The 11854-nt window shown below is 38.5% G+C and overlaps 1 long non-coding RNA gene across 2 annotated transcripts; it reads right to left on the bottom strand.

Moving 5' to 3' along the window:
- Positions 1-4977: 4977 nt before the first annotated feature.
- Positions 4978-11321, bottom strand: LOC119853894. Of its 2 annotated transcripts, none has more exons than XR_005292262.2 (3): positions 11261-11321; positions 9116-9274; positions 4978-8426 (listed from the first exon to the last, which is right to left on the bottom strand). It is a non-coding gene; the product is annotated as an uncharacterized LOC119853894 (long non-coding RNA). The 2 variants fall into 2 exon arrangements; XR_005292261.2 differs by having other exon boundaries at positions 9603-11270.
- Between the last annotated feature and the right edge of the window lie 533 nt (positions 11322-11854).

Below are 11854 nucleotides of genomic sequence, written 5' to 3'. Positions count from 1 at the left end.
AGTCAAAATATTCAAAGTTAAGGCTGCAAAATCTCTATCAAATGGATACACATTTGATGCTGAATATGTTTTTAGCTAAATAATCCGAACAGCCTCAAAACTTGCGTGCATTTAACAATACTAATAGGCTCTACTATGGTCATACCAATTTGAAACTTTTGTATTTATTAATTGTTCACAAACATGTAATTTTGTTATTTGACCAGCTCTATTTTTCAATCAGTCTTTCTTACTATTTTTATTTACTCAACTTTTCATTTCCCATTAATTGTATGCCCCACAGGTGTATGCAATTCCAAGTTCCAGAAACCTAGAACATCTCATGTGCCAGAACTTTATCTCCTAGCTACATAAACACAATGAAGTCAAAAATAATTTCCATCACTAAAAGAAACAAAACCATATATTGGTATATTGGTAGAATTATAAGAAGGATCTGATACATTGTAATCAAAACAAAACATTTAAAAAAAATCAAATGATTCCTAAATCTGGTACAGAGTAGTCTGAATAATCTCCAGTAATAAAAAGGTTAAGCATACGGCAATTATAATGTAATTAATGCCATATGACACTTGTTAAGGTTCCTTCCCCACTGTGAACTCCAGGGTACAGATGTGAGGACCTGCACGAAAGATCCTCTAAGCTTATTCTTACCAGCTTAGGTTAAAAACTTCCCCAAGGTACAAACTTTGCCTTGTCCTTGAACCCTATACTGCCACCACCAAGCGTGTTAAACAAAGAACAGGGAAAGAGCCCACTTGGAGACGTCTTCCCCCCAAAAATCCCCCCCAAGCCCTACATCCCCTTTCCTGGGGAAGGCTTGGTAAAAATCCTCACCAATTTGCATAGGTGAACACAGACCCAAACCCTTGGATCTTAAGAACAATGAAAAAGTAATCAGGATCTTAAAAGAAGAATTTTAATTAAAGAAAAAGTAAAAGAATCACCTCTGTAAAATCAGGATGATAAATACCTTACAGGGTAATCAGATTCAAAACATAGAGAATCCCTCTAGGCAAAACCTTAAGTTACAAAAAGGACACAAAAACAGGAATATACATTCCATTTAGCACAACCTATTTTACTAGCAATTTAACACATTTCTAGGAAATTAACACATTTCTAGCTAGATCACTTACTAATTTAACAGAAGTTAAGAAGAGCATTCCTGACCTGGTCCCGGCAAAAACATCACACAGACAGACAGACCCTTTGTTTCCCCCTGCCCCGCCTCCCCCGCAGCTTTAAAAGTAACTTGTCTTATCATTGGTCATTTTGGTCAGGTGCCAGTGAGGTTCTCTTAACTTCTTAACCCTTTACAGGTGAAAGGGTTTTTTTGCCTCTGCCCAGGAGGGATTTTATAGTTCTGTATACAGAAAGGTGGTTACCCTTCCCTTTATATTTATGGCAACACTAATCTCTTGCTACTTTACCTAGATCTGTTTTTAAAAAGGATTGGACATAGTTATCAAGACTGACATGTTTTTCAAAGTTTAACAGTGGTATGAAGCATGGATGACAGCTTTTTAAAGAACACAACAATGGAACAAGACAATACATTTTATGGTGGCTAATAAAGAACTTAGAAAGATGGAGTGCGCTCATAACCTTTATATTCTTAACTATTAGCTGGTTGTTAATTTTTCAGCATACCTAGAAAACCCAGGGACCCTATGTCTAAAAACTTGCATAAAATGGAAACAGTAAGCTGGAAATTATTTAAAGGTGTTAGCTGGGACAACAGAATTTACACTACAAACCACTGTAGTAATTTGTAGTGTTACCCAGTGTAAAGGTTACATGCAGGGAGTCTCCTTCTTTTACAATTAAGGTTGATTTTGGCAGAAAAATGATACTGGAAATTTTGAAGATAAGATTTCTCACAGCATTGTAATCAGGGTGTCTCTATGCAATGAAAATAAGTATGTTAAAGTCATTCTTTAATAATTGCATGAATGAAATTAAATCAAATGAAAAACTGTTACATTATAATGCTAATCAATTTTTACAGAATAAGTAGCTGGAAATTCTAGACTAAACTGCATCTTTTAATTGCTTTGTATTGTTTTATATTCAAAATTATAAATTAAATAAGAAAGTAAGGAATGTGATACGTATTTTAAACATGCACATTTATGGAGAAAATGGCTAAGGAGGAAAAAAAAATATATGGCTAAGGAAAAAAAAAATCCAGAAAAGTTTTTCCTGCAGCCATGGTTGAAATCTTCATACCAATCTGTGTAATGAACTACATTTTGAGTCCTCTTTTGCTCCAAGAAAGGTTAATGCCAGCTAATGCTCTCATTCAGGGCTAACTGCCTCTTTTCTCCCTGACATTGATTAGGCGCAACATAGATAGCAAAATGGGGATGGGAAGCAGCCTCTGTAGAACCACTCCTCCTCCTCTAGTATGGATAGATGGCAAGTGGGGAGGCAGGAAGTGGGCAGAGAATTGGCTCTATCCCAACAACATGGAGGGGCTAGGCATAGTTGCATCAGCATGCCAAAGGAAATAATTTAAGTCAGTTATCCCAGGGAGGGAACTGGGAAGCAGATAGGGACTCTTTGGACAGTGTGAAAATGAGGTTCTGTTTTGACTCTGCCAATGAGTTTCTGTGAAACTGCGCATGTCACTTAAACTCTTTGTACTTCAATCTCCCTGTCTGTAAAATGGGGCTAATGCTTACCCATCTTTGTAAAGCATTTTAAGATCTCTGGATGAAAAGTAGCATATAAAAATGTATTATTACAGGTTAATAACATCAAGAAAGTTGATTGATCTAGCTATATTCTCCATGCAATCCTCTCTGAAGCATTATCAGTTGACTATGTTTGGCAGCCCGTTTTTCTGATCCTTTCTTTATCATCCTCCAAAAGGCAAGAATTATATTAGGAGTCCTTTTAGATGCAGAAGAGAAATTAGAGTTACGGTTGCTAGAATTGATTCTGGAGAAGAAATCAAATACTACTTGGATTTTATTTGTAATGTTTGTAAGAGGAAAAAAAAGTTAACTAATTATTTTTTTCCTATTACAGTACCGTAAGTGAACAGACTAGGGAAGTATTATGCTCCCCTGACATTAAGGCAGACTTCAATACCTAAGGAATGTTCCTTGTGAGAATCAGACCTAAAAGCTATGCCAGAATTTACCTTCATACTGGGAAAGTGGATATGAAAGTTATGAGGTAAAAATGCTGTGTTATTGTGCAGTTAATGGAAATGAGAACTTTTAAAGTGATTCAAGTAAAGATTTTCATGTTCGTTCTGTAAATAAAACAAAATTCCTGTTTCTACCACTGGTGATTTTATATGTCAATAGCTATATGGAAAAAAACAAGGTTTGGAAATGCAGAAAAATCATACAATTAGAAATTAGGGTGGTCAATTAATCGCAGTTAACACACGCAATTAATTAAAAAAATTAATTGTGATTAATCACAGTTTTAGTTGCACTGTTAAATAGAATACTAATTGAAATGTATTAAATATTTTGGATGTTTTTCTACATTTTCAAATATATTGATTTCAATTCCAATACAGAATACAAAATGTACAGTGCTTACTTTATACTATTTTTATTACAAATATTTGCACTGTGAAAATAACAAAAGAATCAGTATTTTTCAATTCACCTCATACATGTCTTTATTGTGAAAATGAAACTTACAAATGCAGATTTTTTTTGTTATATAACTGCACTCAAAAACATGTAAAACTTTAGCACCTACAAGGCCTCTCAGTCCTACTTCTTATTCAGCCAATCATTAAGACAAACAAGTTTGTTTACATTTGTAGAAGATAATGCTGCCTGCTTATTTACAATGTCAACTGAAAATGAGACCAGGTATTTGCACGGCACTTTTGTAGCTGGCATTGCAAGGTATTTATGTCCGACATATGCTAAACTTTCATATACCCCTTCACGCTTTGGCCACCATTCCACAGGACATGCTTCCATGCTGATGATAATTGTTAAAAATAAATAAATATGTTAATTAAATTTATGACTCAACTCCTTGGGGAGAATTCTATGTCTCCGGCTCTGTTTCACCAGCATTCTGCCATATATTTCATGTTACAGCAGTCTTGATGATAACCGAGCATGTTCATTTTAAGAACACTTTCACTGCATATTTGTCAAAACACAAAGACGGTATCAATCTGAGATTTCTAAGGATAGATATAGCACTCGACCCAAGGATTAAGAAGTGCTGAAGTGGATCTGAAGTGCCATCCAAAATCTGAGAGGGACGAGATGTGGAACATGCTTTCAGAAGTCTTAAAAGAGCAACATTCTGATGTGTTTCAGAGTAGCAGCCGTGTTAGTCTGTATTCGCAAAAAGAAAAGGAGTACTTTTGGCACCTTAGAGACTAACAAATTTATTAGAGCATAAGCTTTTGTGAGCTACAGCTCACTTCACTTCACTCTGATGTGGAAACTTCAGAACCCAAACCACCAAAAAAGAAAATCAACCTTCTGTTGGTGGCATCTGACTCAGATAATGAAAAGGAACATCTGTCGGTCCACACTGCTTTGGATCGTTATCGAGCAGAACCTGTCATTAGCATGGACGTGTCCTCTGTAATGGTGATTAAAGCATGAAGGGACATCTGAATCTTTAGTACATCTGGCATGTAAGTATCTTGCGATGTTGGCTACAACAGTGCCATGCGAACATCTGTTTTCACTTTCAGGTGATGTAAACAACAAACAAGCAGCATTATCTACTGCAAATGTAAACAGACTTGTTTGTCTGAGCAATTGGCTGAACAAGAAGTAGGACTGAATTGACTTGTAGGCTCTAAAGTTTTACATTGTTTTGTTTTTAAATTCAGGGGTTTTTGTATATAATTCTACATTTGTAAGTTCAACTTTCATGATAAAGAGATTGCACTACAGTTCTTGTATGAGGTCAATTGAAAATACTATTTCTTTTGTTTTTCAGTGTAAATATAAAGTGAGCACTGTACACTTTATATTCTGTTGTAATTAAAAATCAATATATTTGAAAGTGTAGAAAACCTCCAAAAATATTTAAATAAATGGTATTTTATTAATGTTTAACAGCGCAATTAATAACATGATTAATTATGATTCATTATTTAATTGAGCAATTAATCACGATTAATTTTTTTAATCGCTGGACAACCCTATTAAAAATAAATATATCTATATCTACATATCATAATGTTGCTTTTTTGTGCCTTTGGCAACTAAACCAGTGTATTTTGTTTGAGGAAATATTCTTCTTTCCAGAGAAATAATCCAGCCAGCTTCAGAACATGTGATGAAATATTTTGCCATAGAAAACAGTTCAGAAGGTTAGGACTCAAACTGTTAGGTGCTTATCCAAACCAAACTTCAAAAACTTTTCAAGTTCACCCATTTTTTAACCCAGTAATGTTATAATAATCATTAGAGATTATTAGCAGTTTGTTAAAGTCTAAATAATGGAACAGACATTGAGATGGAAAGAGAGAAAGAATTACCTGTAAACATAAAACACAAAATCTTCATACAACATTGCTGGACATAAATAATAGCTTATCATTTCAGTCATATTCTGTTTTCATAATACAGGTTTGATATATCCAGAATTTCAAAATTTTCCAGCAATTAAACATGTTTTAACAAGCAAAGTAAAGAATGCTGTATATTTTCTGTATATTTCAAGCAGGTCATTTCCCTGGTGTGTGAAACTAATCAATCCCAATTGCAATATAAATGTCAAAAATCATACATGAAGGTGATTGTTTTCCTTATTACAAGTGGAGGACAATTTGTGGGGGAGAGGCTGCAGAAAAGCCATTATATAGCACTGAAATAGTTTCTGTGGTTAAACAGGAAAAAGCTGTCAACAACAGTAAGACTAATAGTCATTTAAACTGTAAGAAACTGATTAGCAACGGCACAGCTGTGACATGTGTATGTGATTAAAAGTTAATGTCATTCTACATGATCCTCCACACACTTATGCATAAGGAACTTTATGTATGGGAATTGCAAAATTACTCAGATACATAAGTGTTTGCATCATTGGGGACCTATTTACTAAGATTTTTTAATCAATCTAATAACATTCTTTACTATGTTCATAAAGTTCTGGAATGCCACCAGTCACTTTATAGTTAATGCGGCTTTAACAATAATTAGTTAGCAGAGATGGCATATTGAATAAACTGAAATTACTACCACTGTGCCTCTTTATTTAATTTTAAAAAGATTTGTTATTAGCCCACCTGTTCTGAATATTTGCAATATTTCCATTTACTTTTTTAAATTTTGTAATATGATTTTTTAGATATTAGAGAACACAGTTTACTGCATTTTCTGGTATAAAGGCAGAAATTTAAGTTAAATTTAAGTTATGATCTATTTACAAGTGCCAAAAAATTCCAAAATATGCTTATTTCTTTTTATTTTTAAACGCATCATAAATATCAGTTAAGCAAACTATTTCAAACCACATCCTCTCTCTTAACTCTTTTCTTTCCTCTTCTTTTATATTTTCATTTTTAATATCTTATTTTAGTTTCCAAAGAAGTTTCAAATTCCAGTATTTTTGCAAAATTTGCATTAAGCAACTATGAAAAGACATAGGTGTGATGGAATTCTCCACAGTGCAGTAGGAAACAGAGCTACTCCTGATGGCTGTCATCAGCTGCCAGGGTTCTGGAGTAGAGATATAACCCCATGTCAACAGTTTTCAAGCAATTACTAAGGAAGCTGCAAGGCTCAGGACTGTGAAAGCAGATATGCTATTTTTTTTCTGATTGACTTATTTTCTTATTGTATACTTTCACGAATCCAGAGTGGCCTCTGCTGACCCTTCTGAACACGTGGGTAGGGTCACCCAATCTAGTTACCAGAATACCATATTAGATACCATTGTGATGAGTATCTGTCATTTGGCCGCCACCATGTGACTAAACACAATTTAAAAACATCTGAAATGTACTGCAAAAAGCTGCTTTAGAATCAGTGCCCCAACTTTGACTACATTTTTGCGGACAAATTTTTACACTAAATTCTTTATTTTCATGGAACCTTCACAAACTTGGAAATAGTCAAATTTTGAGTGTGTAATCTTTTGCACAGTTCTAGGTATGACAGATTCACTGATGTAACACTGTATAATATATTTGATAAGACATTCATTATTCTTATGTCAAATTTTAAAAAAAAGATAGGAAATGTAATTCACATGTTATAAAGGAATTTCAGTAAAACCAGTGGTGTTCTAATACAGTTATATTATCTGCGTCTCATAGGGACTACACACATTGATGTAAATCTCAAAAGGCACACACTATACTGTGCATTACAGCTTTGGAACCAAGTTGTACGGGGTGGGGGGAGATAGTCATAAAGCTGTGACAATAGGAAAGGTAATTTTCCTTAAAGATTCACAGGGGCAGGGCCCAAGATATTAGAGCTGATCCTAAGAGGTGCTGAGCATTGATTACAATAGTGACTTGGTAAATTGGCACAGAGCCACGGATGTAAATGCTGCTATAGACCTGCTCAGAATCTGGCTGTAGGAGCTGCAGGTGTTCAGCATGTAGTTTACAGGAACTGATCACCACCCTTTTGGATAACTTGTGAGTTAGCCTTACCTGGGTGGTGGCATTGGAGCTCAGTGCAAAGGACTTGCATCCCTTATTAGGAAGCCAACAGCTCTTCCTTTTGACTGGAGTAAGTCCCTAGTGGCCACAAGCACTGGTTCTCCTCTGGCCTCCTGGTGCAGGGGAAGCCTACCTGGCTCTGTGGACAGTCAGACATCTCTGATCAAGAGAATCAATAGGGAAAGTGTATCCATGACTACCTGAAAATTTCTGTTCTTTGGCTAATAAGGTCCACAGATCTATTACGACGAGTATTTTGGCCTGCTTGCGTAACCCACACACTTCCTGGGTGAGGTATTCTGTCCCATCTAGTGGCACCAAGGCCACTTTGAGAGAGAGAGAGAGAGAGAGAGAGAGAGAGAGAATGAGTCTGCTCTACAGCCTTAGCCAACAGTCAGTTGTCTTTTAGCTCATGTGGTAGAAGCTCATGCACTAAACTCCAGTTCAATCCTGCCATCCAGCTACTGGGGTCTATCAGCATTACACTTGCAGCTTGTGGGGAGAACCAGACCTGTCACTCACTGGAAGCAAGGAAATGCCTCACCTCCTGAATTTCCCTCCAGTTGAGATAACTTTCATATCCAGGATAATTCAAATCTATTTTCTTAAATTACAGACCTGTATATCAATTTCCATCTCCATTCTGTATTATTTGCTTCTCTCCAGGGTGGGCAGCATCTGTGGAACTTATTACTTGAAGAAGGAAAATGTTCAGGTAAGCACAGTTAAATTTTCCTATTCTTCTTCATGCTAAGATCCGCAGACTTGTTACAATGGGATTTCCATAGCAGAGTGCCTGCAGGGTGGAAAGCAGAATCATCCTTAAAAGGAGACATCCTAAATAAAGTAGATTATATATAAATATCGCCTCCATCTCCCTCTGGACACTAACAGATACAAAACTTCCACTCTCTCTGGAGCTCTTCTTCAGCCAGTTTCTTACCTGGTTATTCAGGGTCTCTCCCAGGTCTCCCCTCCCAGAGTGCTTTCCTGCCTGATCACTCAGGGCCTGGCACAAGACTTCTTGCTCCCTGCAGTCTTCTCCCTCCAACCTTTTTCCAAGTTAGCCCCCTTAGCACTTAACACTGGCTCCTCTTGTATAGGAATCAGGTGATTCCTGTTTCAGGTGGGGTCCATTCTGTAATCAGGGTTGATTTAGTCCCAGGCTCTCGAGCCCCTGGGGCAAGCCTGTTACAATCCTCCTCCCTAGGATTCCTATTTATATCCCAGGCTGAAATCTATCTGGCCCATGTGGATTCTATACAACAGAAAGGGATGGAGCATCTTGAGAATCCATCCTATTCCCCCCGCTCGTACTTTTCTTAAAAGAATGAGACGGAAGAAGGGAGATCATAGTCCACTTGAAATATCTGAAGAGTAATCTCTGAGGTCAATTTTGTTCCTTCCTCTGAAGCAGGAATATAGAGACAAACTTCCAAAGGGGAATAAATGAATAATAAATCAGAGTGGGTTTCCCCTGTTCACCTTCACAAAATGCAGCAGGGCAGATAATCCTAACAGGTTCTCTTGCTCACGTTCACAGAGTCCTGCAGGGCAGATCAGTGCCAAAAAGCTCAGGCCATAGACATGGGATGATTCCTGTACGTCTGCATACACATACCCATACAAAGGGAATTCTTCCTCCTTAGGGTGGAAGGCCAACATTGCAAATCAGAGTTACAGAATCAAATAGTAAAACATATTACAAACCCAACAGAGAATACTCTTTCAGGCAAGAGTGTGCTGAGTATTATGAAACTACACTTAGGCAGTCTACAGTTGCCCTAGGCAGCCTATACCTATATATCCTCCTCATACACCCTGGGAAGGTGCACGAGAGGGATAGGGTTTTCCTACCAGATCTAAAAATTTGGGAAAGTATCAGACTGTCATCCCCAACTGCCACTGGAGGCTACCATTATGACAGTCCTTAGGAGTGCCCACTGTTGTGAGGCATCTCTCCACTACCTACCCTTCCTGTGAAGTCGAGTCTGTGCCTGTTGTGGAGCAGCTCCCTGGACCACCAGTTTCTGACAGCACAAGCACCATCTTCCAGGCCCCCACAGGCCTCATTCTCTCAGTGCAGTAGCGATCGGCAAACCCACCCTGCAAGTCTTCGGAGCATGCCCCGCAGTGTCCAGTCTCTTCTCTACTGAGCACTCACAGAATTATCATACCTTCTGTTCCCAAAGGAACAGTATGCATCAGCTTCCAAGATTCAATTCAGGACCATCACTTTGCTTAACATTGCAACACTTACATTGATTTATAGTGAAAACAAAACTAAGTTTATTATCAAAAGAGCAGAGATTCAGGTAATAGTAGTAAAAATATTGGAAACAAATGGCTGCAGATAAAACGAAAGCATAACACACTTTCTGGAGACCAAACTTTAACAAACAAACTTTATCTTATTTGTTTATCTTGTTTGTCAGTTATCATATTGTAGAACAGTGGTCCTTAACGTTTCTGAGTAATTTACCAATCAGAATAAAACCTTAGCTGTACCAGCCTCCAACTTAGTTGGCTAAAAGGGATCATCCCAGAGAATAGCCATGCAGCGGGCTTGGTTGAAAACGCTGGAGAAAACTTTGAGTGGTGTAGTATTGCCAACAGAATGCAGGTAGCAATGTCTGTTAAAGTATAGGTGTCTTGGCATTTAGCCATCAATGCCATGTGGTGGTGTGCCTCAGTTTCCCCTTCCACACAGCAGTGTAGGCCTGTTATGCTTTTGCAGTTGTGCCAAGCTTCCAACCTGTTTACAGGTATAAGCTGAAAAGCAACATGCTTGTGGGACTGTCTTGTCACCATCCCTAGCATGTACAAAAGTTTTTTCCACAAATCAGATATGTCACACATCTTTAAAGAATTTACCATTAGTATTAACTCCTTTGTCTTGACCCCTAGATGAAGTAGCAAAAGACATAAGATTAACTGCAAATCTATGGTGGACAGGCTCTGCTCACACAATTTAGCTTGTTTAGTGTCTATTGCATTTCCCAATTCCTTTGTGCACCATGGTAGGTGCTATGATACAGATTCTTCTGCCTCTTTGGAGAAGGGTCTCAATTCAGGCATGTGTTTGAGGCTTTGGCAAGGAAAGGGTGCACTGTAACCATGCTTGCCCTCGGCCCCTCCCTCTGGAGTTTCTTTGGGTTGGACCCCACCCCCTTGTGAAGCTTCCCAAATACAAAGTGTTTCCTCCCCTAGCCTTGAAGAGACCATGTTATCTCTCACAAGGATAGCAGGAACCACATTCTTCAATGGAGTGCTTTGGATTGGTATGATCCCCTCAGTCACCCAACTCTTTGTTCTCCACAGGTGAACTGGGTGGAGTCTCCCCTCCAGGAGATCCGGCCCCTGTCTTCTCTCAAAACCTGATTCATGGGTGAGGGGTCTGGCATTTTAGATGCAGATTCTTCATCCTCCTCCTGGGGAAAAGCCTCCCTACAAAAGGTGGGCAGATCCTCCTGTCCCCCCTCACCTTCCGTCTGGACTTCCCTCTCTGGGCTCTTAGTTCCTTCCCCACTCTGAATTCTAGGGTAGAGATGTGGGGACCTGCATGAAAATCCCAAAAGCTTATTTTTACCAGCTTAGGTTAAAACTTCCCCAAGGTACAAACTATTTTACCTTTTGCCCTTGGACTTTATTGCTTTATTTAACATGTCATCGCGAGTATGCTTTTTTCGCCTTCTAATCTGCGATAATCTCAGGGATGGAGATGGTAGGGGGAGCGTAGAAACATTTGCACCTGAGGAGAGATAAAAAGGGAGAGTAAAATTGGGTTGGCTTCTTATGCCTTCATAACATGTGGAAATGTTTTCAAACTGCAGCACCCCCCTTTCCCAGAGCAAGCAATCGGTCGGATTTCACATTTAAAAGGAGGGGCTGCAGTATTCGGGTAGATGTGCAGCACACACCTACCTCCACCCCACCGCGTGGCTATTCTCCAAGATGATCCCTTCACCCCTCCTCCCCTGCTGCGTGGCTATTCTCTGGGATGATCCCTTTTAGCCAAATGCAGACAGCCCACCATGAATGGGGTCCTTTTACTGTTCCCTTACAAAAATTCCCCTATTTCAACTAGGTGACCATGAACACTATTGCTTTTAAACCCTGTACTGTAGTTACAAATGTGCACTCACCAGAGACGCCTTCTCCGGCTTCAGGGTCGGGGATCCCGCCTTGGGAGGGTATTGGCTCCAAGGTGATGAAAAGGTCCAG

This window comes from Dermochelys coriacea, chromosome 3 (genome assembly GCF_009764565.3).
Source record: "Dermochelys coriacea isolate rDerCor1 chromosome 3, rDerCor1.pri.v4, whole genome shotgun sequence".
NCBI classification, from domain to species: domain Eukaryota; kingdom Metazoa; phylum Chordata; order Testudines; family Dermochelyidae; genus Dermochelys; species Dermochelys coriacea.
Note: the sequence above shows the minus strand (reverse complement) of the source record. Positions and strands in the feature narration are given on the sequence as shown.